Consider the following 6812-nt stretch of genomic DNA (forward strand, 5'->3'; position numbering starts at 1 on the left):
CCTTTTATAGGTTGAATGGAATAACAGGTTTACTACCACATGAACAAATGGAAATACTGTTTTACAGGCATTAAAGGTAGCACTGGTAGAGGAGCAGAGCTGCTTTCTGGCACAAGACAGTGAAATTTATGGGAGCAAGGAAAGCTTTGTTTACAGAAAGTTTCTAGCTCTGCCATAGTCTTACCTTGAGCTTTGAAACAGACTGTTACTTCACCACTGAATTCTTAAAGGAGGTCTTTAATCCAGAGACAACTTTTCAAGGATACCAGATGCAAACCAAATCTGTTGAGAGGATTTATCTCGTCTTTCTGTTGCCTTCTGCTACTTGTCAGATGTGTTTGTTTAAATAAGGGATTGTTCTGACATTAACCCATTGAACTGACCTGCTTGATGCTGTGAAATTGTAGTTCTGTAGTCATGGTTCTGTGTCCTTTTCCTCAGGAAAAGTAAAAGTTGGGTCAGCTAACTTGTCCCCTGTGGGATTTCCATTAGAATATATGAAGGATTTTCTTTTGTTTGTTTGTTTTGTTTTGATTAACTCTGCAAATATGGTAGACAACAAGAATACTTTCTGGAAATCAGTGGTACTTCAAAGAGGTAAGTCGTTGATTTATAGTTTTGTGGTCAAAGTGAAACAGAAAACTGTCAGACTGTTTAGGATGAGGCTGATGGATTATGTACACATACAGCGTTCTGGTTCTCAGTATAACCTTTGTTTGATTTCTGCTACAACTACTTTGAAAAGCTGTTTTGTGTCTTAAAGTTCAATTTGGAAAATGTAAATGAAATTTTTGAAGATGCTCGAAGTGGAATGCTTGATTTGTTAGGCATTCAGTTTCAGCAATGGGATCACTTCCTCTGTTTCATCTATCTTGCAGTATATATTCTTTGCAGAAAAATATTCTTTCCTCACAGAAAAATTAAAAATTCTCATTTTCAGTTTTCTTGATCTTTTTACCCCAAAAAAATTCTTTCCCCCCTCCCCCCAACTTAATGTACTGGATGGTGATTTGAGAGTGTCTGGACTTGCAACATCTGGAAGGGCCTTGCAGCTTTTCACTCTTGGCAGGAACAGAAGCCAGATACTTAATATAAAAGGTGTCTTCAAGGCAGCCATTCAAAAATTGAGCCATACCACATAATTACTCATCATTAAAAGTTTTGTTTGGAGATATTTAGTCTGTGTAGTAGACAGAATGTATTGATTATGAAAAAATAAATCTGGTGTGTGTGAGACTAAGCCTTACTTTTCCCATTATGTTAATATAGCCAGCACCAAAACTACAGAAGCTGAAAAAAGACTTCTAAAAGTATTTCTTCAACAGAAATAATAATACATGGGAGGTGGCTTTCTTTTTATCAAATTTTATTTTCAAATTTGAAAATCCCTTTATACAGGCTGGCACATCAAGCAGGATATCTGACATTGTGTATTTTTATAGTTACGATACTTCATTTTACAGCTATTTGTATTTTTTCTCCTAAGATGAGAGGCAGACTTTTAAACTGCCATCTGCCAGGTCACAAGCCTGACAAAATTCTTCAAACATTCTTCACTTGGTTATTCATTGTTGTTTTTTTGTTTGTTTTTTCCGAACCATGAAGAATTTCAATGATCAAAATCTGAACCAGTCATCTTTAGATTTAATAAAATAAAAAATATGCCTTCTGTGAAAATGTCTACTTAAGACAGAATGTGTTAGCAAGATTAGCGGTGAGAATCTGCAACCTTAGTGATGGCTCTGCGTCAACAGCTTTTACACACAGCATGAAAAACAAGGCACTGGAATCTTAAAATAGTGTATGCAGCAGCCTGTAATACACAATTAATCAGGGTAACAATGATGAGGGTTCTGAAGAGATTGAAAAACATTGCATATTTCTTATTTGTAAATGCAGCATTTCTTGTGCGTTAATTCTTAACACCTAATATGGGCTACTTTGTAACAATTGCTCTAAATGAACAAAGGCATACTAAGCCTTGTATGGCCATAGACCTTTAGTTGAGACAGGACAGTAATAATCTAGTCTCAAAAGTATGCAAAAAGCACGAGAGAATCAAGCTGACTGGCTCGGTGTCAAGTCATACTTATAAAAGGTATGACTTAAAATGGAAAGCCTTTGTGATGGTTTGTGCTGACTAGCTCAATGCTCTCAGCCTGCACAGAGTTATTTTCCAGCTATTCAAAAGACACGAGAGCAAGAAAACTGGCTTTAAGCACAGTGTGCTGCAGACGGTTCTTTTGTTTAGTTGTTAAATAAATATTTTCCGATGGGCATTTAACTGTAATTTATGGGCAACAGATGGTTTTTCTTGTTTCGTAATTGTTTTCCAAAATATAAGTAACTGAAGTAGGATCTGTGAGGGTTCATTGGCTCTTTTCTCTTAGGTAAAGCTCTTTCTTGAAACCACTCTTTGTTGGTTTGTTGGTGTTTGTTTGTTTTTTTAAGAATAATAATAATTAATGAAACCAGCACTACAGTAACTTCCTAAAAACTCCAATGGTTATTGCTCTATTCTGTTCTATGGGGTTTTGTTTCTTTGTTTCCTTAGAGGCAAGGAGTGTTAAAAGTGGAAGGAAATACCCTGAAATGTTCACAGAATTAAAACACATTATTAAGTTCTCTAAAACCGCCTTTGCTTTTGGCTCAGTAAAGCATGATGGAATCAGAAGTCCTCAAAAATCCACTTGTGTTTAAAATGAAGCATTCAGAATTTCCTGATAAAGCATAGTTGTTTATTCTTGTTTTGTTTTGTATCCCTGTTCTTTCCCCTCTACAGTAAGGTACTTTGCCCCTCATTGTAGGCACAGAACAGGAACCAAGGCTTCTCATGTTATGAACACTCCTGCCAGAAGCATATTGTTAAGTTCTATTTAAAGCATATTAAGTATTTTGAGTAATCAGAGCAGTACCAGGAAGCTTTAACCTTAATAACATATATGCTTGTTTGACAAGTCCTTCACAGCAGAAGTCACTGTTGTATAAGCTTTCACAGATTCAACACGTATCTTGTTATGGAATCATATATGCAGCCTGAGTAGCATTTTCCTTCTAGAAATTATTCAGAGCTCTCTGCAATCCTCTAAGATACACTCAACACAAAATATATAGAGAAAACTCTCTAAAATGCAGGCATTTGAGAAATATGAATGACCTGTTATGTTGACTTTGAGCTTTAAATGTACAAAGGTCTGGAACTCAGTGATAACAGTATATTTTTTCCTGACAGGTGCTCGTTTTTGGGTACCAGATTCCAAAATTATCAACTTGTTCCCTTTGCTTGGGAAAAAAAAAAAAAAAAAAAAAAAAAAAAATTAAAGATTTGCACCTTTTGTTTAGTTACCAATGTAAGCAGTGCAGTCATTAACTTGTCAGCTAACTGCTCTGCCATGTGTTGCTGTCTTGTATGTGACATACGCAGATTATCCTAGTGCCTAACTAGAAGTTGCTACATGGCTTCTGCGCTCTATGCATTGAGCCATGACCTTTTGCTTCTAAATTTCTTTATTCAAGTTACAGACACCTCTGAGTACAGGTTTTGATGTGAACTGTGCCCCGTTTCCAGTGCTAGCTCCTACCATCAAAGGGCACGAGGAACACAGCCCTGCTCTGGCACAGCGCGAAGCATGGCTGTGGTCCAGCACTGCCTTGCAGTGTGTTTTCCCTGGATGTTTCGAGTTGCTGTTTTTCAGGGACTGAGACACTGGCTGGGTTTCTTGCTTATCGCTCCTCACCCTGCTACAGGCTCTGGATTCCCCTTTTCTAACTTTACCTCCCTCACATTTGCTTTGAGACCACAGACAGTAAAACTGTTAGATAACCTGGATTTTACAGCTGGATGAAGCGTAGGAATATGGAAAGAGAACAGGACAGGAAAGTCGGTGAGTGGTTAGCTGCTACCCAGGGGAAAACAGCAAAAACAAACCCCTGAGCAGTGATGTGATCTGCAAGAGGCCCCGCCAGGTTTGCTGGCTGGGACTGGCCACATGCTGGTTTTTCAGTGCCTTTGGCTCCCATGTTCTGTCCCACAAGTCCTTTTTATGCAGCTCAACATCTTTGTCCTCTTTTACAAGTAGGAAGATGAGATGCAAAGAAATGGAGACCATTTTTTAAGAAATTGGATGATTTTTAAAGAAATAGTGTGGTACTCTAAATTATGCCTTACAGCAGTGAGGTACATCAGTGTAAGTATGTCTCTTAACAGAAGTATACTATAGAATACTATGTAAGGAGTGCAAATTTCCTTGTACTCACTGAGACAAATAATTAGTCCAGGAAATAATACTTAAATATCTCAGAATCAGAATTTCTTCAGTTTTCTTCTTGCATCATTCTTTTCTCATTTCTTCTGGTCTTCCAGAAAGAACTTGGAGCTCTAGTGGCACTGCACTGAAGGCAGCCCAAAGGCAAAGCTTGCTGCTACTTGTTATCGTTGTTCAGACTGTTGAAAGATCAGTTTGGCCCTTTTTTGAAGTAAAGCTGAGTTTATAGCAGTTCACATAATGAATATTGCTGTGGAGTCCTGCCAGAGTTGGAGGAAGGGTCAGTCAGTATTAACCTGATGAAGGGCAGCGATGGACATAAATCCCTTCTCACAGTTGCTCAGTTTCTCAATTTGACTGCTTGTGTTTCCTTCTGTAAGCTTGTAGAATAAAAAGGAATTTAAAGGATAAGAGTCTGGACGACATTAGTGTTTTTAGTTTAATGGAGTTTGTTCTAATCTAATACTGCTTCATACCAGAGGATTAGTCATTGTTATGCAGCCTCTTGGGTAGCCCTAGTTTTTCAGGAGGGCTGAATCACAGTGAAATTACAGCCTTGATTTCCCTCAAGTACTAAACTTGGGGAGACAAAAGGGAGTCCTGAGCACCTCTGAAAAGCTGGCTCTAAGGAAAATCTGCGCAGTAAAAATAATGCATTTTTATTTACTTATTTTGTTCCTAGCTGTCATGGGTACTCTAGTTTCTGAAAGATCATGGCTGCTAAAATAGACTTCCACCAAGGCTAACCCTTTTACATGGTGTTTGGGCCTGAGCTTCTGGAAGACAAAACACTAATGGAGTTCTCTATTTTTTGTTTGTTTTGTTTGTTAAGACTTGTATATGAGTGCCTACAAAGCATTTGCTTGCTCTTTTGGCAGTCTGATACGCCAATCTGAAGTGGCCACTCTGTTTCTATTACAGATCTTCCCATCTTTCTCGGGATGTATTTTAGATGGTTTTCTCCGTTGTGTTCTATCCATCCCTCTAGTCTGCCTGCAGCAGAAAGGCAAACCCCCACTACACAGCTGCCAGCTAAGTGCACTTTGCTAGCACAGCCTTGTGAAACATCATCTTCTGCACTCAGTTGGGCTCATAGTGCTCTGATGTGAACAAACTGCAGGCCCATTTCTAAAGTGGAAAAAGGAAGATTTACTTGAAAAAAGGTCAACATTACAGTGCCCTCTTCACTGCTTGAAAATGGGGTGTCCACATGGAACTACAGTGCACAACTCTTTGCCTATAGGAAAAAGTTACTGGCTGGCCAGCTGCTGGTGTGTCATAGGCTTAAACGCAGTCTTGACCTGTGGAGCTTGTCGACACCAAGGATGTGAGAATGCCTACAGTTACTGACATTCCCTGCAAAGTCACTGCTCTCCTCATACATGGGCATCAATTACAGCTAGAGAGAAACATGTTGATTCCAAGGTCAAGATGAGAGCATGTAATCTGGAGTTTCCATCACAACTGATTATGCCTATGCTTCAGCTATTGTAAGTTATATGGTTGCATTTCTTACATGGATGCTTGTTTCTAATTTTAAAAAAGTGTGTGTGCTTGAGGAACATTGCTGAAATAGATTCAAATTCTTTAACTCAGGTGCTTAATGTTTTCCTTTCTCACATGTATTTTAGCTTTTTTATGCAAATGTCATTGTGCATTTGTGAACTGAAGAATCATCCTCCATTGCATTTGCTGAACTGATATCTTTAGGGGCAGGCCATGATTGCAGAACAACATAAAATGAGCTTTGAAGTCTTATCTTACTCTTTTTTTTGTTGTTGTTGTTGTTGTTGTAATTTCTTTTCTGGTGCATCTTCTTTCTCTTTTCTCACTCTCTGCCCTTGTGTGTGGAGGCACCTCAGATGCTTGACCTAGTCATGTGAATTTAATATGGATTACTCAAACCAAAATGGACAGTGTGGATACACTCATTCAAGAGCAGGCGTTTTGAAGTGAGTTACACTGCAGAAACAAAAGCTCCTTGAATTCTGATGACCACATTCACACATTTTGAGATTTGCAATTACTTCCTCTGAAAAGCTTATTTTTCCAGCGTGACTCTTTGCAAACAGTGTGTGTCTCAAGAAAGGAATGAGACCATGCATTTAACCTTCACCCAAGTACTAATCTCTCTTGTAGCAGAAAGGTATTCACAATTCCCATAGAAGAAACTGCTCTCAATTTGTACCTGTAACCTTGATGCTTTTTGTTTCAGTGATATCATTTGTACTCCCTGCTTGTCTTCCTTATTGCTCTGCTATTTATGTTTTCATTATTTACTATGGTTTGTGTGCGCTGGTAGATGGAGTGCTGTTTCTTGACACAAGTCTTTTATGATGTTTATTGATGAGACACTTGTGAGAACAGTCTCTTTGTATCCTGTTCAGATATCATTTGTGTTTTGTGTTAATGCCCTCGTTTTTCAAAAGCTTTGTGTAAGATGCATGAAATGAGACTCCAGTCTGAGAGCAGTTCACAGGACATCTCCTTTTGGCATAGTGACTGCCTTTCTATTTTAACCAAGTGAGGTTTAGCAAATGTACTGAG

The sequence above is a fragment of the Excalfactoria chinensis genome, chromosome 6 (genome assembly GCF_039878825.1).
Source record: "Excalfactoria chinensis isolate bCotChi1 chromosome 6, bCotChi1.hap2, whole genome shotgun sequence".
NCBI classification, from domain to species: Eukaryota; Metazoa; Chordata; class Aves; order Galliformes; family Phasianidae; genus Excalfactoria; species Excalfactoria chinensis.